This window comes from Podarcis erhardii (genome assembly GCF_964252035.2).
Source record: "Podarcis erhardii genome assembly, chromosome: 6".
Taxonomy (NCBI): Eukaryota; Metazoa; Chordata; class Lepidosauria; order Squamata; family Lacertidae; genus Podarcis; species Podarcis erhardii.
In genome coordinates, this window is record NC_138510.1 from 53,481,259 (window position 1) to 53,503,435 (window position 22,177).

Below are 22,177 nucleotides of genomic sequence, written 5' to 3' on the forward strand. Positions count from 1 at the left end.
GCCACAATTGCAAGCGCCTCTTTGTCAATTTGAGCATAGTTGCGCTCCGTGGGCGACAACGTACGGGAATAGAAAGAGATGGGCTTTTCCGACCCATCCGGTTCCCTATGACTCAGCACCGCCCCCAGGCCGTATTGAGAGGCATCACATGCCAGGACCAGCGGCTTCGATTCATCATAATGAGCAAGGACGCTCTTGCTACACAGCATTCCTCGCAAGGAGTCAAAAGCCTTCTGCTGCTCCTGCCCCCATCGCCACACATTCTTTTTCTGCAACAGTCTATGTAATGGTTCAGCTACCGAAGCTTTCTGGGGTAAGAACGAGTGATAAAAGTTAATAAGTCCCAGGAATGACTGCAACTCCGTCTTGTTCTGTGGTCGTGGTGCCTCGATGATGGCCTTAACCTTAGCATCTGTGGGGTGGATGCCTGATGCATCAATTTTAAACCCCAAGAATTCCACAGTTGGCACCCCAAAACTGCATTTTTCCTTTTTTAGTTACAACCCCACCTCCTTGAACTTGAGCAACACTGCACGGACACGCGCAACCAGTTCCTGTGGGTCTTCCAGCAATCAAAACGTCATCAAAAAATGGCAAGACCCCGGGCAGACCTCTTAACAGGCGTTCCATGAGCCCTTGAAAAATCCCTGGGGCCACACAAACTCCAAATTGTAATCTGTTAACTCTGAACGTCCCTTTATGTGTGACAATAGTCTGTGCTTCCGCTGATTGTGGGGTTACTGGCAGCTGTTGGTAAGCTTGTGCCAGGTCAAGTTTGGCGAACACCTTGCCCCCAGCCAGTTTAGCCAACAGATGTGATACGACTGGAATGGGGTATGAATTTCCCCTGAGTGCCTTATTGATAGTACATTTGTAATCAGCACAGATCCTAACTTCCCCATTTGCTTTAAGGGGCGTGACGATTGGAGTCTCCCACTTAGCGGAGTCCACGGGTGAGAGAACTCCCTGCTTGACCAATTTATCCAGCTCTGCTTCGATCTTGGGTTGCAGTGCAAATGGCACTCGCCTTGGTTTGAGTCGGATTGGGGCCACCCCAGGGTCCAATTCGAAGTCAACTGGGGGCCCTTTATAACAACCCAGTTTTCCATTAAAGAGGCCAGCAAATTCTTTGTATAATGCCTCGCTCATCTCGGGGCAGGTTTGGATTGAATTAAGCCCTGATATACTCAGTCCCAGGGCGGGAAACCAGTCAGTGCGCAAGAGACTGGGGCGACTGCCCTTCGCAATCACCAGTTTGAGTACCGCCTGTTTGTCCCGGAACTGTACTCTCACGGCACACATTCCCATGACATGGATGCGGCCCGCTGAGTATGACTGCAAAGTTGCCGGGAAGGGCTCCAAAGGGGGCAATTTACCCCTGGGGAAGAATGTCCTCGCAGTCTAGTCCGACACGATAGTGAATCCAGATCCGGAGTCCACCTCCATGTCGCACAGCTGACCCTCAATCTTCACCTTGACGTGTGCCTTGCCTTGCGCTGGAAACTGCACGACCCTCCCGTTGATCTCCGTTATGTAGTTGCAGTCCTTTAGAACATGGTTTGCTGTGGCCGATCTGCGATGCTCCAGTCTAGGTGCTGTCGCTCCCAACGCCGCCGATCTACAGACCCTGGCGATGTGACCTGTCTTTCCGCACGTCCGGCACATAGCATCCCGGAAACGACAACTCTTCCGCTCATGGTTTCCGCCACAACCAGGGCACCTGCCTCAGTGATCTTTGTGCACTGTGCAGGCCTGACACACTGACTCGACCCCACGAACTGGGCTCTGGCTCGGAGTAGCCTCTAGCTCGTCCATGGCATGCGCAACTTCTATCTGTGGCTTAGGGGCCCTGCGACTGGCATCAAGCTCCTCTCTTTCATAATTCTCCGTGGCGGTGGCCTCCTTCAAGGCTGAAGCAAGGGTAACCTCTTCTTTAGCAACGATGCGTCTTCTGGCTTTCTTGCCAGACCACCGACAAACCGATCCAGGAGAGTCTCTTCCAGATCTTGGAAGTCGCAGTGCTGAGCGAGCTTCCGCAGTTCAGCTAGAAATGCAGATACAGACTCCCCAGCATGCTGCTGCCTCTTATGAAACTCCATCCGCCGGGCCATCTTGGTCTCAGTAGGCGCTAAATGGCTTGTTAGGCAGGCAAGAATATCTTTGAGAGATGTCTCACTTAGCTTCGCTGGGGCAAGCAATGCCTTGGCCAGCTTGAAGGTCTCAGGCCCACAGTAGCTCAGGAATGTGGCCCTTCTTTTGCTGGCATCGGTGATCCCTTGAGCCACTGCGAAGAACTCGAAGCGTTCGACGTAGTCTTCCCACGTGTGGGGCTCTGATGGCTGGAAGGGCTCCAATACCCTTGGTTTGTGATTTCAGCTCTCTTGACATAATATGCTGGAGACAGTTCTCTAGTAACACTTCTTTATTAACGCAACAAGACTGAGACTTGAGGAGGGGAGGGACTCAACACACACACACACACACACACACACACACACACACACACACACTCTTAGGCCATACACTGCTAAATTTCAGTCTGACCAAGTCATACTGGCCTGGAATCCACATACAGATCCAGGTATTCACAATTTCAGGATGTATGTGGCCCATGTGGTCCCTGTAAAAAGGCCTCTCAAAGTGGGCGGGGGGGGGGAATGTTTGTGGGAATGCAATTTAGCAAATGACAAGGAGATATAATTGCAGTTTTTTTTAATTAAACAAAAATTCTCATAGGACAAATGTGGTGGAGAGGTGTGCCTTTCTGTGGCTTAACAGTCAAGAAAAGCTCAAATGTGCATGCTCAAGTATGTCCCAATGCTGTGTGTGGCCTGTGGCTCCCTCCTTTTGGAAGCTCTGCTGTTGCAGCTGATAGCCAATGCAGCATTTACTTGCTTATTGGGAAGCAACTGCTACTTGACTTGTCAACCGTCCTTCTCCCTTTGCTAAAGGAGGCTTACTGTGGGTTTATGTGTGCGACGGGTTCACCACTGCTGCTGACTGCTATCAGAAGTGGACTTCATGCTACAGAAGACTGGTGAGAAGAACCATGCAAGCTTTTGACTTTCATATAACCTTTCTTCCTGGTCAAGGTAAACTGCTTTCCCACTCCTACACTAACCCAAGTTAGAAAATGAAAGCGGGAAAAGAAACCCCAAACACACCCAAAATGTTTGATCTGATGTCTTAAGGTTTTAAACCCATGCTTGACGGCTAAATATGCCCGGTTGCTTCAGCCTTTCCTTGTATGTGTATTGCAAACTCTATCATTTTAGTTGCTCCCTACTGAATCCTTTCCAGTTTCCTTGCATTCTTAAAATATGCTGACCCAAACTGGCCACTTTCCAGCTAGCCAGTGCTGAGCCGAGGACCAATTTTTACCTCCTGTGCCTTGAATCACATTATAGGCAAGTTCGTCCGAGAGGTGCTTCTGAGGAATAGGCTGACTAATCAGACAAATGACTGGGGGATGTCATTTGCCCACTGATAATTTGCCCATTCTGCCAAATCAAATACAATTTTGACTCTGTAAGTTCTCTTGCAAGGATGATGCGTCATCAGAAGACTTTTGCTTCTTGTTGACAAATGCTAAAGTTTAATCTGTCTTGGATGGGTAGCGAGGGTGTATTATCGACAGAGCTTCTTCCTTAGGAATGTGGGAAATGTTTCATTGTGGGTACTTTCTAACTCTTGAAGCAAGGGATGCGCTAAGACACTAAACCAAGCCATGGTGGTGTGCAGGCCTCAGGAAATGAGACTGAAGCCATTTTACTCCTTCCTGTTCATTCTGCTGTTGCACTGTGCTAAGCCATGGTTTGGCTTAGCTCTTCAACTGAGCCTGGGTTTGTGGTTTTGCTCTCTCCAGACTAACGACAACCTGTAATCAAGATTTGCCCTATGGTTTATGGCTTGTGGTTTATCCGGGAGAGCTACTTCACATGCCTGGGTTTGGATGGCACCCTAAGCCAACCTATGGCTTAGCTCAGGCTTCCTCAAACTTGGCCCTCTAGATGTTTTTGGCCTAAAACTCCCATGATCCCTAGCTAGCAGGATGAGTGGTCAGAGATGATCAGAATTGTAGTCTCAAAACATCTAGAGGGGCAAGTTTGAGGAAGCCTGGCTTAGCTCAACACAGAGCAGCATAGCAGAAGAACAACTGGAGAGCCTGCACATTCACATGTTCGTGCTAAGGTCACAGTTTGGATTAGTATTACACGTAAATCTGGTTAGTCTCGCATTTTCACAATGTGTTTCTGGATAAAGAAGAAACATGATACAAGTTAGTATTACATGCAAATTTAGTTAGTCCTGCATTTTAGAATATTATTAGAATGTGGTCTTTCACACTTTAGGGCTGCAGTTCTAACCCCACTTACCTGGGAGTACATTTCATGGGACTTACTTCTGAGTAGTCATGGTTAGGATAGATGCCTTTCAGGGGAGTAAGGCTGAAATGAATCACATTGGTCTCAGTGATGCTGACTTCTGAGTAGACATGTAAAGGATTGCACTATAAAATGCATGTAGGATTGCTAACCATAAGCATGTAAGTGACTCAATATATTTATTTATTTGAGAATAGCACAGATCATTGCTATTTGTCTAAGGGAATTCTATCAGCTGTATCTTAATGTGAGCAGGATGACTGGACTAGCTTCTGTGTGGCCTATATCACTTTGGCATCCCTACATTCATTAGTCTAGTCTCCCATTTCCGCATTATTCTGTAACTCTTAAAAAATTCCACATGAAAATTTACATCTAAATACATATTTTTGAATATGGAGTCTCAAAAAATACACATTTCTAAATGAACTTTTTCTAAAAATATGCATTTGAATACTTTTTCAGGTACGAACTATACAACAGAAAATTCAGAGAAGTGTGAAATCTTAAGGATAATTATGTTTCAATCTGCACATTATTCTGGGAGCTGCAGATCAGGTCAGTTTTGTATCAGAATTCACTTAAAATGCATTCTCCCGGGATCCCACTTAACAACACCCTTCATTCTGGCCAAATGTCCTACTTTTCTATATATTCTTTTATGATTCTTACCCTTTAAAAAGTTTTTTATTTTTAAATCTGATCATGTGCACCTCCACCTATGCACCCATTCATTGTTTCCACTCCCCACCCCCACATTCTCAGCAAAGTTCTTGGCTAGTTCAGAACCTAATTTGCAGACTTTCTTCCCCACACCCCCGTGCAATTTACATCTCCCAACAAAAATGTGCAGTGTCAGTGGGGCATACACAGCTGGTGATATGCAAATCTACAAGAAGTAACAACCTGAGCCTTAAGCCCATTGTAGAAAATTAAAGAATAACCCACTAAACATGAGAAGAGGAGGAGGATCACATATGGATGGCAGAAATGCAAAACGATGGGCGAGAAAAGAGAACAGGAAAAACAGGTTACGATCTGCAACAATGGGGCATTGCTCTGTGTAAGGAGTTTTGGGGAAAGCATAATTTTGTGCTCCGAGAAAGATGACACAAAAGCACATTTGGATTTCTTTTAGCTAACCATTTTTAGTGCAACCCCCGCTCCAGCATTGTTTTCTGTGCTTTGTTTTTCTTTTCTTACTCACAGCCAGCCATTAGACTATACCCCAAAGGTAAGGCATGCTGCTTTAAAACACATCCCATTATCTGGCTTAATTTGTGGTCTAAGTAGTTGGACTGTTCTCGGGACAATGTTTCCTCCCTCTCCCTCTCTCTGGCTCCTCTGGAGTGTTCATTATTATGTGGCTGCATGAAAAGCAGGCAATGAGGTGGGAGGCAAGGTCACAATAGTGGACCTAGGACTCTACAGCTTGCTCATTAAGGACAGGCATTTACAACAGCACACGCAGAGCCTCCCTTCCAGAGACAGACACTTTCAAAGCAGTAAGAGATGAATGACAAGGCCTCTTGAGCAATATGCACATCCAACAAAGGGGGCATCTTGAGCTCTGCAGGGAAAGCACTTTGTACTTTGGAGAAGTGTTATAGAAATAACCATCATAATGTTTATTGATCGATTGTGTTTAGGATTTTTAAAAAACCTGCTCCATCCTAGTATCCACTAAAACAAAATCTGATACAAGATGAAAAGTACCCCACGCTGACTTAACTCCCTATCCCAGTCACTAGAAAGCGGGCCGCATTTACAGCACGTCTGAAAGATGCTCAGGTTTCGATACTGGTAAGATTTCGTAGGGGTTTTCATTATGGTGGAGTAGCAAGCTTCTGTACGTGCAAATCTGGTGAAAGGGTGGTACTATCAAGACTCTTCATTGTTTTTTCCTCTCAACAGGGCTACTAATCTTAGAGGCTGTATTAGAGCAGTGCAAGTCTATACGTATCTATGCAAAAGTAATTCATTGTGCTCAATGGGGCTTGCTACCAAGCGAGTAGGAGCAAAATTACAGCCTTATGGTCAGACCTTATGTGTAAGTACTCACAAGCAAGTCCTGCAGAATTCAATGGAGCTTACTCTCAAGTAGACACACCTACTATCACAGACTTAGCAATGTTGAGGTTTTCAGTTACTAGCATGAAAGATACAACATCAGATTCCCTGGATGTGGACTTTGGTGCAACAAGAAAAACGATCCTTTGAGCTTATGCCTATTATGGCCACTCTCCATTTGTTCTCCAGCAAGCCAGGCATGGGGGGGGGGGCACATGTGACAGGCTGGGGTGCCAAGGCCATGCCAGCAACAGGGACAAGGTCCAGTTCTCTGCTGATGTGGGAAATCCACTGCTATAGCATCTCTGATAGCCGGCCATCCAGCCTTAAAAAGCTGTAATGAAAGAAAGTCCACTACCTTCCAAAACAGCCTGTCCCACTGTTAAACAGCTTACACCATCAGAACGTTCTTCAAGAAGTTTAATCAGAATATTCTTTATTATAATTTGAGCCTATTGGTTTGGATCCTACCCTTTGGAGAAACAGAAACCAAAACTGCTTCCTCGTCCATGCATGATGACCAAGAGGGAGAGCAAGTTCAGGTAGTGAATTCAGAACTCCTGATCCATAGACATTCTTGCTAGGCTAGCCATCAGACCGCACAATCTTGCAAAGGCAAAAAGCTTCGTGCAAACAGGCTTTGCTTTGATCTCATTAATTTATTTACATCATTCCCATATATGAAGAGCAGCAACTTTTTTTTAATGTGCAACCTTCCAAATGCTACACTTTAGTTCAGAGCCCAAAGCCACAAACCTTCTCCACAACCAGAAATGATTCAATGGGGAAGGGTTCCCAGACAGCATCATTGTAAGGTCACTCTGCTTACTGACTTCAGGCTATTCAATACAAATAGCTTTTCCAAGTTTATCTAAGGCTCCATCTTCTGTGTATTCTTACCAAGCCTCTCTTCTAGAAACATTCTACCCCCTCAAGAAAGAAATGCGAAAGATGCGAGGTGCTTGAAGCTGGAGAGAGAAGGGAGTGGGAAAAATCTTTCAATTAAGGCCTATTATCTTCCCAGAATGTTTGGAAGTATGCTTATTTTACCCATGGTTGGATAAGTGATTCCTATGGCTTCAGGCACATTGTGAATTGCAGAAGATGACTGACAGAGACTGATAATTATAGTTAACGATGGCCTTAAAAGATATATATATGTGTATATATATTTGTGTGTGTGGCTGGGTTGGGGGTTGGAGGGTATAATAAAATTACATACAGTAGAGTCAGAGAGGAAAAAAGTGGAATCTGGGAGAGTACTGCAGAAAGCCTAGACACTGGGGAATACAACAACAAAAACAAGAAAACCAGCTAGACAAGAAACATGTTAGGCCAAAAGGCACTTTAATCATGGGAGAAGGGGATAATGACCACACGAGGAAGCTGATCTGCTCTGAGACTGAATTGGGTCTGTTCTGTTCAGCCTTCCTGGCTGAGCTGGTGTGAAGCTGGTTTTGGAGTGTGTGTGTTGAAGAACTCCTTCATCATGGTGTTGGGGGAGTTTAGCATTCACGCTGGGGCTTCCTGAGTCGTGGCAGTCATAGGGCTGTCTCAATACATAAAAGACTCAACTCATGTGGCAGGTCATATTCTTGATCTGGTTTTTGCAACAAGGTTTAAAGGCAGTATCCCACTGGTGAGTCTGCTGTCCTGGACGAACCATTTCCTGGTGTGGTTTGGTTTGATAATGGCAGTATGCCCTTGCAGGGGTGGGGAAGCTATTAAGATGGTCCATCTTTGGAGACTTATGGCAGTTTCCTGAATGCTCTCAGAGATTTTCTGACTGACATGGTTTCCACTCCTGTTGATGCTCTGGTCTCACTATGGAATAGGAATATGGAAAGGACTCTTAACAGTATCACTCCTTGGGGCCTCTTCTGATTTTGTACTCTGGTATTCTTGGGAGCTGCAGGTAATGAAGCAAGAAGGATGATGGCTAGAGTACAGCTGGCATAAATCTTAGGAGGAATTGGACCAAACTCCACCTTTTCTGGACAAGGATAGGCTAGCTACAGTTCTGCTCTCATATATAACTTCCAAGTGCTAAATTCTGTGAAAATGTGTGCAAGTGCAGAATTTTAGAAGTTTTCACATGAATTATAGCAAGCATTGGGATCTTTGGCCATTGACTATGTTTACTGGGGCTGATGGAAGTTGTAGTTCAACAACATCTGGAGAGCCCAAGGTTCCCCCACATCTGAACTATATCAATATTTGGTGCTCATCATTCCAAGTTAAAGAGTGACACCCAACTCTATTTAAGGGACTTGAAGAGAAGTCAAACAGATGACTGTATCAATTTTGCATTTTTATCAGAACTCTTTGTTGGAACTCATAATCATCCTTTCCCCCATGTAAATATTCTGAATTTGCCCTCCATTCGAAGAGGAGACTGCAGGATATACAGCCTTGCAATGTATTCCCAAGGCAGGCCAACAAGAGCTGCTGTTGTGGTATTAGGCCCTGCAGAACTTTCAACAGCTAAAGGGTTAACTTTCAGTTAACACCATGGAAAAGGTTTCAAGTCCTTAAAGTGCAGGCCGATCCATAACCTTGTTCCTTGCTTTCCTCCTGAATCAACCCAATCCTATTTGACAGGAGGAATCTGTGAGAGTTAATGAAGCAGCGAAAGGCTAGGAGGATCTCAGAACAAAACTTCATCACAGCCAATCATGGAACAGATTATCCTTCGCCTGACTGCATTATGATGACATCACCCCATCGCCTCACTGCAAGCAGATCAGTCACCCATCCCTGTTATTTCCATTTCTAGGCAGTCCCTGGCTGGATTATTCATCGGCTATCTTTTTAATCTTGACTCTAGTTGAAATGAACATCTGAAATGTCTTTAGAAGTGTCACTCATCATAGAGATCAGGTCTCTCAAAAAGGTGTGACTTCATCCCTTTTGTAAAGGTCCACAGCATCTGGAAACAAAATTCAGACTGGCATGTTCACATGGGTCATTGCCTGCTAATCCAGAATGATTTTCTCATGATGGTCAAGGGGAACTGCTACAAAAAATATGAATGGGTAGCAGATGCAAACAACCCTGCTCGTTTTAGATCTGTTTTTGCTGAGCTGTGTTTTGTTTTAAAGAGGGGCATTGTGTTGGCCAAGACAGGCAACAACTTCTTCCTCTAAAAGTGGAAGAACCACCTCAACATTCACATATTGGTTTTGCAAAAGTGACACTACATTACGGCAACATGAAACATCCTGCAAAAAGATTGCTTTCTATAGTTTTTTAGGGTTTGTTAGCTTGTGATCATTTGCCTCATCATTGCAGGTTATACGCTCAATCTGGTCTTCACTACAGAGTGGGCTGGGAGCCCTTCAAAAGGTGGGAATGGCCCCGTTGTTATGGGCAGGTGGTCTGTTCATGGACAGCACCTGGTTAACTTTGGACTGGCTGTGGTTGAGTCCCCTGCAATTGTAGGAGACCCATTAAGATAGTCCACCCTTGGAGACAAATGGAACTCAAGGGATTCCTGAGTACTCTGGGAGATGTTATGGCTGACTTGGTTGTCAATGCCCTTGTCTTGCTGTGGAACAGTGAGATGTGTAGTGCTATCAACATAATGATCCAGAAGACTCCTTGGCTTAAAGACATAATTGTGCCTACCATGTGGCAGTGGCAGCAGTCCTTGGTGAACCATCCAGTGGTTGCTGAGTGGTGAATGGGCTGTTGAGATCTAGCCCTGGAGAGGAAAAGCAGGTTACATTAATTCTGGAGGTGGATACAGCTAATTACTTAGAGGTGCACCACAATGGTAATGTGAAACATTTTGAAGGTAAAGTTGCTCCCATCTTTCCATGCTGGATGCCACAACTGAAGTGTTTAGAACACCATCTGAAATAGTTTACGGGAACAGTTTCGGTTATTGTGGCCTGAGGGTGGTTGCAGTGGTTAGGCTGCCCATCTGTTCTCTTGATGGTCACCCATCTTGGCTTGTGACATATAGCAGGAAGCGATTCACTAGATACGTCCAGGGAGTAGCATGTGGCTCATTATGGGAGAGAGTGATCCCCACTGCTTTCAAAGAAGTGTTGGTGTGGTACCTCCTGAAGAAGATCAGTGCCTACCTCTTCTGTGCCAACCATAACACAGCTGTGCATCCCAGAGACACGAGCTAAGAGCTGATTCATTTATGTATGTATGTTACTAGATGACTGTTCCCATTGATAACTTGCAGCTGAATCTATGAATGGCTTCCATTGAAAAATATCATCTTTGAGGTGTTATGAAAGTTCTGTGGTAACTGATCTGTGATGGCTGTTTCATACATACAAGGCATGACTATCTTATATTCACTGAACGATGAGAATGCATGTCTGAATTAACTCTTAGAACTGAAATTTCAAGGATGAGTGGCTTACATATGAAGGAACACCTTACACAAATTTAATAACAAATGGGATGTGCTTTCTGGATTGCTCTGAGTACTAAAGGGGTGGGGAACATTTTTCAGCCTGAAGGCAACATTCCCTTCCAGAAAACCATTTTTGGGTGGGGGGGGGGGCACAAAACCATGGTGGGTGGAGCCAGCAGTAAAATAAAGCAGAGCAACTGATGTTAGTTTTACCTTTGTACAGTAGGCTTGTTTCTACACAAAAATCATTTTCCCAGGCAAGCAAGAAGAATTATCAGAGCTCAAGGACACATTCTAACTCAAGTTACGTGCAAACAGGGCCAGTGAGGGGGTGTAGCTGAGGAAGGTTCCTTGGGAGACTCCCGAGGGCCAAATGTGGAGGTGTGGAGGGCTGCTTTGGGTCTCTGGGCCATGGGTTTCCCACCCTACGAACTACATCAATATTGCCCCCAAACCAGCATGTTGTGAAATTATCATTTGACTCCTGGATGTCATCCCATCCCATCCTCCCACCTATCTTGGTTATTAACTTCCTACTTGCATATTAGAAGTATTAATTTGATCTAATGATTTGTGATGCATATTCTGAGTTAAAGTGGTAAGTTAGTTAAAGTCTCAAAATTAACAGGACATATTTGACACAACAATAGCACACAGCAAAGTTTATCAAAGTTATGAAGAAAATATGCAATTTAGGTATAAATTTAGTTACAGATAGGTAGCCGTGTTGGTCTGCCATAGTCAAAACAAAATAAAAAAAATTCCTTCCAGTAGCACCTTAAAGACCAACTAAGTTAGTTCTAACTTAGTTGGTCTTAGAACTAACTTAGTTGGTCTTTAAGGTGCTACTGGAAGGAATTTTTTTATTTTGTTTTAGGTATAAATTTGTAAGAGTTTGTCATCATCAGCAATTATTGATTGCTGATGTCTGTTTTTGTGCAGATATGTATTTGTAATAAATACACCAAACACAGAAACCCAAAATAGTTTTACAGAAACAATTTCAGCAGCAAAGCTTTTCTTGTTTCTACATGACAAGCTATTGTTGCAAAATCTCCTGTTTCTACAATACTCTTAAAAGGTACAGGAATCCTTCCCTCCTTTGCATCTTGTCACCCAACTTTAAATTACTACTAGGAGAGCCTAGCATTTTCAGCTCCTGTCTTGCAACAAACCAGACCCTACTTGCCTAGTTATGGACAGAGGGGAGGAAACCAACCTCTTCATAGCCCTTAATCAGCTGAGCTGGTCACAGCAACAAATGTCCTTGCGGAGCTTGGGGAGCTGAATAATGAGACTTCCTTCCAAAGGGGAAATTAATCAATTTGCTTGAGGTCATACTTTGAGGCTGGTGGCAGAGGGGAGTCTAAATGCTACTCTTCCTGATCTACCCTCCATATCCAATGATTTGCTTCTAAGCTTTAGAAGCCTGAGCCTCACTCTGAAGAGCTGGTCTATCACTTCCAATAGCCTCACTGTTACTGCAGTGACTGCCTTATTCCATCTGATCTAATGGTTTATCTATTTGGAGGCAGCAATAATTCTGTTGGAAGTTGCTGCACCCTCCCTGAAGAATTTTCCCAAAGGGAGCCACATGCAAAAAAACTCCATGATACCCAACATTTGAAAATAGGCCTATTGCTTTTTTGGGGGGGGGGGCATAGGGCAGAGCTCCTGTGCCTTTAACTGCCGCAAAACTGTGTGCACTAGGAAAAACATGAGGGGTTGGATTTCACAATCCTTTGTCCTTACTTAAAGCAAAAGCAATATTCCAACATTCCATCGTAGTGCATTATTAAGTATATATTATCAGTAAAAGCATTTAGGGATGAACAGCAGGTTTACGATTCTAGTAAGTATTGCCTTAAGGTTATGTTTTCAGGAATTGGCTTTACAGTTAGTTCCTTGCTGAAATCTATTTTTAGGCTGTTTAGTCTGTCTTGGTTATTTTAACTTGCATGGGAGCAGAATTGTGCCTGGACTCTTGGTTGCACCAGACAATTCAGCTCTTGGCAAAACTGAGACTGGAATCTTAAGAACATTTAGTCTGGATAAAATGTTACTGAACTGAATGGAGCTTAATAAGCATAATTTGGATTGGGCTGCCATTTTACGTCAAGCTACCCTGGACAGAAGATGACTTTGCAAGGAGTTCTGTTTTGTCCCAGTAGTTCATCTCTTGCAAAGCTTACCTTAATTGCTCATACTTTGTTCAGGAAATTCGATGAACAAATACACATTTTGCAGAAGAAAAAATGAATGAGGAGAAAATATTAAAGTGCAATAAGATGGTAAGCCAGCATTAACAGAAACAGAGAGATTTTCTCCATCTGGAATATGAAGCTAGTTTTCCATTAAGCAACCTTTAGGTGTCATTTTAGGTGACAGATTCCAGATGTGGCTCCACTTTCCTGCTTGCAACCTGGCCCTTTGCATGTTCTTTAAAAATGGAAGTCAATTCTGTGTTAGGGAAGTCAATTCTGTGTTTTGATGTTCTGTTTCTTATGTGAAAATATCCTAGGCTAACACTATGCAGAGAGATACACGTGCCATTCATCAGAAAACTGGAGAAGGAGCACAGGGTTGGTGAGACATGTTAATAGCCCAGGAGACATTGTGGACGCCATCCCAGGTTTACGGAATGAAGTTGCATGGAGGAACCATTCCACAGCCCTATCCAAACAAACCAACTTAAGGAAGAGGACAGGGATGGCCCACAATCTGACACAATCCCTGTGGCTTTCCCGTTTTACCTCAATTTTCATGCTATATAGGTTAGATGGATTATCAAATATTGAGCAACCTTGTTCTCTCTACATCTGAAAATTAGGCTTCTTTTTAGAATAAATGTTTAAAGAAAATAGTTTGACAATGAGTTATCAGTAGTTTTACTTAGAAACTCAAATAATTGCCACATTAACCTATCACATAGCATAGTCAAGTATGCCCCCCCCCCAAACCAGCCACTCTCTCACACTATGAAGCAGTTATGTCTTTGATGTGTGACTTTTCCACTCTTACTCAGGATAGTTTTGTATGTACACTTATTGCGTATATTTTTTTTTGTATGTGTGATGTTCAACACATCCAGACAAATGTATATTTCAAGTAAATATATATTGTGATTTCTAATAGTGCACAAGACAGTAAAAGAAGAACTTTCAGGCTGCCCTGCTTGACTAAAAAAATAAAAAGAGTATTCTGAAACAGAGTTTGCTCCAATAGATGACCTTTTTAAACTTGGGGTTTCTTGTATTTCACACAGTATGAATGACCTCAACATGAATACTATAGGATCCATCTTAGTAAAGATAACTAACTGGAACACTCTTCAAAAATATGGCCATGCTGCTTTGATATGCCAGCATCTGCCTCCCTGAACAGCTAAATTACAAGATTCTAATGATCCAGAGTCATTTAATTAGCAGGCGGGAAAACTATCCAGCCCTCCATTAAAAGCCTGGCTGTGCATCTCTGAGATACTACTGTGCTCCCAGAAGGTTCTTGGGTTCTTCTGCAGTTGCAAACGTGCTTCCTTTATTTTGTGGGGTTCTCCAAGAAGCATTAAGGATTAGTGTGGGGATTAGTGTGACTTTGTTAAGAAGAGATTGCATAAAAAGCAATCACCTCCTTGCTCTTAAAGGAAGAGAGGGAGGAAGGGAGAAAGAGCATCCTCGTAGAATGGCTTTGTTCATTCAGTTGAACTTTTCACTTCTTTTGTCTGAGATATTAACTCCAAGGACTTAGCTAGATTGGTAAAGAAAAAGCATTTTATATGCATTGTATATGTATGAAAGCACTGTGCCACTAGATGGCGCTGTGAAGTTCCATTTTTGCCAACACGATTTCTCATACAGTCGTACCACTTGTTACATCAGTCTCCGGTTGCATTTTTTCAGGATACGAACGAGGCCCTTTCACGTTTCGCCATGCGCACATGCGCAGAAGCGCTCTATCGTGCCGTGTGTGTGCACAGAAGCGGCGCTCTAGTTGCGGACTTTCCAGGGTGTGAACAGCACCCCGGAACGGATTGAGTAGGTAACTAGAGGTACCACTGTATAAAGTTTACCACGTGTTTTCCAGAAACACTTCTTTGATATGTCTAGATCCAGCCCAAGTCTCAACCACAGTCTGTCTGTATGGCACTTTCCCCATAGGTTGGAGGTTATTAATCACATCCAAACTACACTATCATGAGCTGAGATGTGTTCCTCTACCATGGCAGACAAAGGTTGACCCAGTGCAGGCCCCACTGCTTGCATGAGCCAATGTGAGCTTTCTGCATAGGGTTCCCATGTGCCACATGGTAAGACCTTTGGTTTGGTGGTGTCAAACCAGAAGGGCATGAGTGAGGATGGCTCCTGAGATGGTTGCCTCAGGCAGTCTGATTTGGGGTGTGATGAAAGGGCAGCTAACAGTTAGTTATTTCAATTTATTTTTATTTTAGTTTTCCTGCCAGAAAGGAGAGGTGAGGCACTTGTGGGATTTTCTGCCTCAGGTGCCAAGATAACTTGGCTGACCTTGGGAACTATGCATGTTGACTTTTTCGTTGGTGGCAGGGAGGCTCCATTTGTTGCTCCGCCTCAGGCGGAAAAATGTCTTGGGCTGGCCCAGAAATGGAAGAGCTGCATGTGCAGGCATATCCTTGGATTGTCCTCAGCTGAGCTCCCAGTTGAAAAGAATGAGCAGATGAGACAGAAATTATTTATGGCATCCAGTCTGTGGGCGGCTGTGCAAGTACCTAGGTAAGATAGGTGTTTCTGTGGTATTCCAAGGGCACCCATAGCTCATGTCCTAGCCTTGTGATGCAACTTATGCCCCCCGATAATGGAAGCTGAGACTATACAAACCAAAGGGAGTGTTTTATGTTGAAGTCTCAGGAAGAAAAATATTGAACTCAGTTTTAGTCCACTTGCTTCAGAAACAAATGTATATTCTCTAAAGAATAGGTACGTATATGCTCTATAGAACTGCAAGCTGCTGCCTGTAGTTCCACTCTCTTCAAACATGCTTTAGCTGGAAACCTATTTTCAAAGCTAAATAGGAATGACCAACACTCTACAATAGATTCCTAGCAAACATGTTTGGATTTTGCCATATCTCTTGAGGTGCCCTACGGAATCATTTTACTGGAATGTCAATAAAGTCAGGAGTATAAACATAAATAACAAGAAAATTTAGGGAAGTCTGTTAGGACAAATGTAAGAGGGTCCATGAAACAGGCTTCCCCCATGAGAGTAATGGGGGGGGGGGGAGCTACGACAACTTTCTTTCAGGACTCTGATTTGCACAAGTGTTTACAGATACAACGCACTTGCAGGCATCAGCTATCATTTACAGAATCTAGATTCTTATGCCCCTCAAAATCTTGAGAATATTTACTTTAATTTTAAAGCAAACAAGGTTTCTAATCCTCATTGCTGTTGAGAAAACCATAAAGGCAGTGCCTAGTCAATATTTTGAGGTCACATGTAGCTTCCCAGTGGCTAGCCTCGCCTTCCTTTACTTATTTCTATATCCTTCCATGTGAGCCTGCCTCTCAAAAAAGAATTTACCCACCAGTGTTCCCAGTCTAGCATCTTATGCAAATTACATAGATTTATACATAATTTAATCAAATTTATGGATGCAGAATGAGTGGTGGTTAGTGGAGGATTCTGGAGCCAATGATCAGGCTGTCTCTTTGCTATGCACAACTCTCATGCATTCAAATCCCTTAATGCAAGACCGGGAGCCTGAGCAGGCAGCAAGGCGCTCTTGGCTTGTGCTAAAATCACTTCCTATTTAAAATGATCAGTTTAAAAAGACAAATATAGAAACATCCCGCAGCGTGGGAGCTCCTTTCCCTCAGTGTGCAGCTGCCTTTACATGCTTGCTGGGATCTCATTCCTATTTGCTTGCAGTAAAGGAGAGAATTTATAGGCAGGCGATTCTGCTTTTAAACTGTTCCTGGCAGCACTGCGTTCTTTTATCGTCTGTAAATACTTCTGATTTCCTTATGGAAACGCACCCCAGAGAGACCATGACGAGGTCCCTTGCTTTAGCACTGGCTCCTGCCCAGCCTTGTGTGACTGGCCTTGCACTCTGATACATACATCTGAGTCACTGTCCTTTTTCAGGGCTGCAGTAGAAGATTTTCATCAGGGTCAGAACGGTGGAGGGATTTCCTGCACCCACATAACTTAATCAGGAGGGGTACTCTTGGGGAAAATAAGTTATTTATCCCCTCCCCCATATCAACATCTCCTCAATGTCCGGAAATGTTAAGGAAGTCTCTTTTGATACACTCAGCAGTTCTAAGAATCCAGGCCATTAGCAACAGTTCATGTCTTAAGCATGCTGTCCTTAAGACTCCCTGACCTTGGTTAAACAGGAAGGCCTCTGCCGTGAGAGATATGGGACCTGATTCAGCTAAAGCTATGACTAGCTTAAATTCCATTGCCTCCAGCAATACTAAGTCATGACAATGCCAGGATCAAGACCATGATTTTTAACCCAGGATATGCCACTCACTTCTTTCTATGCCCATGCTGGCTTTTTCCTGATCTAGGGAAAAGAAGACTTCTGTCCTCCAGAATGATGAAGATATTGAATGTCCAAACAGTCATATTGGACAGCAGACATGTTTTGTTATTCAACTAGTAGTAGCTAGTTAGTGTTCATTTATGAAAGTTCAGTGTTTCTCACACATTGTGGTCTATACTACAGTTCAGATTGTAGATGATAAGAGAGTTAGAAACCGGGTCAGTTTTGATCACTTTTTCTGCAGAACACCACTGGAAAAACCAATTGGCCAGAATCCCTTGCACACACTATGCGTAAGTTGCATAGAGCGGAAGCAAATTCATGTATCGCTCTGATCAAACTTTCAGATCCTCTCTGTCTTCTATCTATATCCAACTCTCCCGACCCCCCTTTCACCCTCACCAAATCTGCTCCAGAGGGTTGGGGGGAAACCCAGAGCAAATTTAGGGGGCGCATGGGGCAGAAAAAGGGGAGAAAGTCCCATTGCACAAGTGGAAATCCTTATGCTGATTGCAGGGCTGGTCCACCCATAAGGCACAGTGAGATGACTGCCTCAGGCGGCAGGATTCACTGAGACAGCATATACTAATGCTGTTCTTTCCTCCACCCTAGTTCATGATATATACCTTCCTTCACCCTTTCTTCCCTGGAGGGGAGGCAGATGTCATTATGGGCAGTGACTGATGGGGCACTTACTTACAGCTGCATTGGATACAAGCCATGAATTCCAAATCTGACCTCAAGTTTCATTTCTGAAATTTGACTGTTGCATGCCAAGAAAGAGAAAAATATCCAAATTTTGGCTTCTGAAACATCACCAGATTTCACTATTTGTAAAATGCCATTTCAGCTCTAAGGTGGTTCAGTTCTTAGACAAAGAAAGCTTCTCTAGTGATAACTGTGATGTTTTAACTATGTGTAGTGGGCTGTAAGAGATGACACCGCCACTGTTATCTTTCTTGTCACTACCAGGGACACCTGTGTTAGGTTGCAAACCTGTATTCATGCAGGCTCCCTGTCTATTTTAGAATCCTGGTTTTCCAGAGTTCTAAAATGTCCAGTAGAAGAGTGGTCACTGACTGTGCCCAGTACTTCATTAATAGTGACAGTGTGGGCATGCATGCTTACCCATCATTCAGAGAAGCTAGCATGTTGGCTTGTTACATGTTTGTGCAGTGCTCTATTAGTACTGGACATGCATGCCATCTGTGTACAAACTTTAGAGAAATGTCAAAGCAGTAGCAGCAGTGGTTGAAGCAGCCAGATGCATACCTGTTAAGTAACATTTTCAGGTCTCCCCACTAGGACCATGACAGTGTATCCAAAATGTCCAGAGTTCATGCAGACCTTTGATTGCATGGACGGACACACACACACACACACACACACACACACACACACACGTATTGCAAATGTGGGTCATTCACATGACTATCTGAAGTCTCAAAACGGATTTGTTGCATTTTTAACTAAAGAAGCTTATGCAACCATTGCTCCTCCAAGCCAGTGTACTGTTAGATGCTGCTTAGGGAATACCCAGATTTGGCTGGCAAATATGCCAGCTAATGGAATTAGCTGCTCCTTCTCAGAACAGCCTTCATTCTGCATGGGAACAGCAGCAGAAAGATACACTCTTGCTTACAGAAGGGCTCATTTATCCTGACTGGCAGCCCTTGGGATTAGATGCATGTCATCATTGGCAGGATGAAAATAACTCCAGCCCCATAATGCCTGGAGTCAAACAGAAATAGTTACAATAAAAATAAAGTAATATGGACCCTGTTTTGTGTATTGTAATTGAGAAGCCTAGATCTATTAACTCATGAATGCTTGCAACTCATGAATGCTTGTAACTAACTGGGCTCCTTAATGGGCACATAGACACCACCTTATACCGTAAACCAACTGACCGACAAACATATCTACATGCCTCTAGCTACCATCCCAAACATACCAAACAGTCCATTGTATATAGCCAGGCACTACGTTACAGCCGCATCTGTTCCAATTCTACAGACAGAGACTCTCACCTAAGAGATCTACAGCAAACCTTTTTAGAACTAAAATACCCAACAGATGAAGTTAGACAACAGATCAACAGAGCCAGACTGATACCCAGAGAGAACTTGCTGCAAGACAGACCCAAAAAAGAAAATAACAGAACACCTCTAGTCATCACATACAGCTCCCAAGTTAAAACAGTACAACGCATCATCAGAGATCTACAACCTCTCCTGGACAATGACAGTTCTCTTTCTCAAGCTCTGGGAGGAAGACCTTTCATTGCCTACAGACAGCCACCCAGTCTTAAACAACTCCTAACCCACAATAATACTACAACCAGACCTAACACGGACACTGGCACCAGAGCCTGCAATAAACCCAGATGCCAACTTTGCTGCCACATACACCCGGACAACACCATTACTGGCCCCAACAACATCACACATACCATCTCGGGACTATTTAATTGCTCATCGTCTAACATTGTGTATGCCATAAAATGCCAACAGTGTCCTTCAGCTCTCTATATTGGACAAACAGGCCAAACCTTACGCCAAAGAATAAACGGACATAAATCGGACATCAGGAATCACAAGACAGAGAAACCAGTAGGGGAACATTTCAATCTCCCAGGACATTCTATACAAGATCTCAAAGTAGCTGTTTTACTACAAAGGAATTTCAGAAATAGACTGGAAAGAGAAGCTGCTGAATTACAACTTATCACCAAACTCAAAACAATGGAGAAACCTGGTCTGAACAAAGACCTTGGATTCTTATCTCATTATACATGACAAAGCCATCTTTCACCTTTTCACCCCTTGCTTTTTCCTGTAAGACCTATTGCAGTCGTTAAGAGTCGTCAACAGGCTCATCACAGCTATCTGCCAATCACCCATTCCCACCACCCTTCTGAGTAATACCCCTCCCCACCTTCTCACTATATAGAATGGTCTGGAAACTTCTGTTTCAGTGTATCTGAAGAAGTGTGCATGCACACGAAAGCTCATACCAAGAACTGACTTAGTTGGTCTTTAAGGTGCTACTGGAAGGAATTTGTTTTGTTTTGACTATGGCAGACCAACACGGCTACCTATCTGTAACTGGGCTCCTTAATGGCAAACTAACACTCTCTCTGGTGGTCCTGTCCTAGAGTAAAGACCTTCTGGGAAATGATATATAATGAGCTGAAAAAGGTATTTAAGTATACCTTCCCTAAGAAACCAGAGGCCTTCCTTTTGAGCATTGTCGGCCAGAGTGTGCAAAAGAAGGACCGAACTTTTTTTATGTATGCCACAACGGCAGCAAGGATACTCATCGCTAAAGGCTGGAAAACCCAAGATTTGCCCACACTGGAAGAATGGCAGATGCAACTGATGGACTATATGGAACTGGCAGAAATGACGGGCAGAATCCGAGACCTCGGAGAGGAACTGGTGGAGGAGGAGTGGAAGAAATTTAAGGACTATTTACAAAAATACTGTAAATTGTACGAATGTTAAGAAAGATGTAAGATTCGTAACAATATGGCTCCAATAAATTAGTAACAAGGAATATAAATTTAAATGTAATTGAAAGATAAGACAAATTTTGGATAAAAAATATCCTAGAATTAACTTTTAAAGAATAAGCGTTATTTAAACTCTAAAATTTGAGATTCAGTATTGGACAATTATATAATATAAATTGAACTAAGTAAATAATTTGCTAGAAAAATTTATGTGTTTAGAGTGCAGGAACAAGAGATGTGAGGAAGTCCAAAGATGAGAATGAAATGTGGTTAATGAAAAAGAACATGTTTTTATGTATGTTGTTGTTTATTGTTTAAAAATTTAATAAAAATTATTATATATATAAAAAAATGGCAAACTAACACTCTGCATGGCAAATCAGCCTCTTCCTTTAATTTGGGTAGGTAAAAACGGGTTACCATTCTCAAAATGGCAACATAAAATCATAGAATTGTAGAGTTGATAGGCACCCCTATCAACTTAAATCTTCAGGTTGCTACTTTAAATTGGGAAGGCTTAAGATGCCTTCTTATCACTTTACCTGCTGTACATTTTAATGATGAGATCATGCCACATAAAATGAATTGCTGACATTGTAAAGAGGGTTGCTTAGCCCTTAAACAACAGCCTGGATGCCTACTGTACTGCTATTTTATACAGCATGTGAGTTCGGTTTTCAACACGTTGTAGTGTCAATGATCCAAAACACAGTCTCTTATGTGTGCCAAGAAGTGATGGGAAGCCTGGGTCTGAGAACAGGAACCCAATGTAACCATCCTGCTCTAGTGACCACTTCTAAAATTAGACTATGAGTTGCAAAACCCATTTCTGATTTGGTGAGAAGACAGTCACGAAACAGGGAATCCATGTGATCAAAGCTACTTTAGGCAGCTTGGACTGGAACAGTCATGGAAGACTACTGGACATGAAAGATATGCTGAGATTGACAATGTCTCCTGGGATTTTACCTTTAAAGTTTTGGAATATATGAGCTGTGGAGACACTTTTATAAGGGGAGTCTGGGCAATATATACTGAAGAGTCAGTTAAATTGATAGTAAATAATGTATTGACTGAGAATTGCAAAATAACTAAAGTAACGAGACAAGGCTGCCCATTGTCACCCTTGTTGTTTATATTAGTTTTAGAAGTATTGGCACAAAGAATAAGATGTAATCAAGAAATTAAAGGTATAAGAGTGAGAGAGAGACCATATAAATTAAAAGCATTTGCAGACGACGTGCTATCTGTAGAGTCAATAGAGTCAATCCCAAAAGTATTACAAGAGATAAAAAAAATGGAGATGTA

At 43.0% G+C, this 22,177-nt stretch overlaps 1 protein-coding gene and 1 long non-coding RNA gene across 5 annotated transcripts in view; one reads left to right on the forward strand and one right to left on the reverse strand.

The window, feature by feature from the left end:
• The window catches only part of LOC309345255 (phosphatidylinositol 3-kinase regulatory subunit gamma), a 252,879-nt gene that overhangs the window by 109,256 nt on the left and 121,446 nt on the right, over positions 1–22,177 (reverse strand). The window lies entirely within an intron of this gene.
• LOC309345310 overlaps positions 1–22,177 on the forward strand; it is an 89,615-nt gene that overhangs the window by 60,115 nt on the left and 7,323 nt on the right. The window contains exons 2-3 of the long non-coding RNA XR_014158176.1: positions 2,952–3,092; positions 4,851–4,943. This is a non-coding gene — a long non-coding RNA (uncharacterized lncRNA). The remainder of the gene's footprint in view (positions 1–2,951; positions 3,093–4,850; positions 4,944–22,177) is intronic.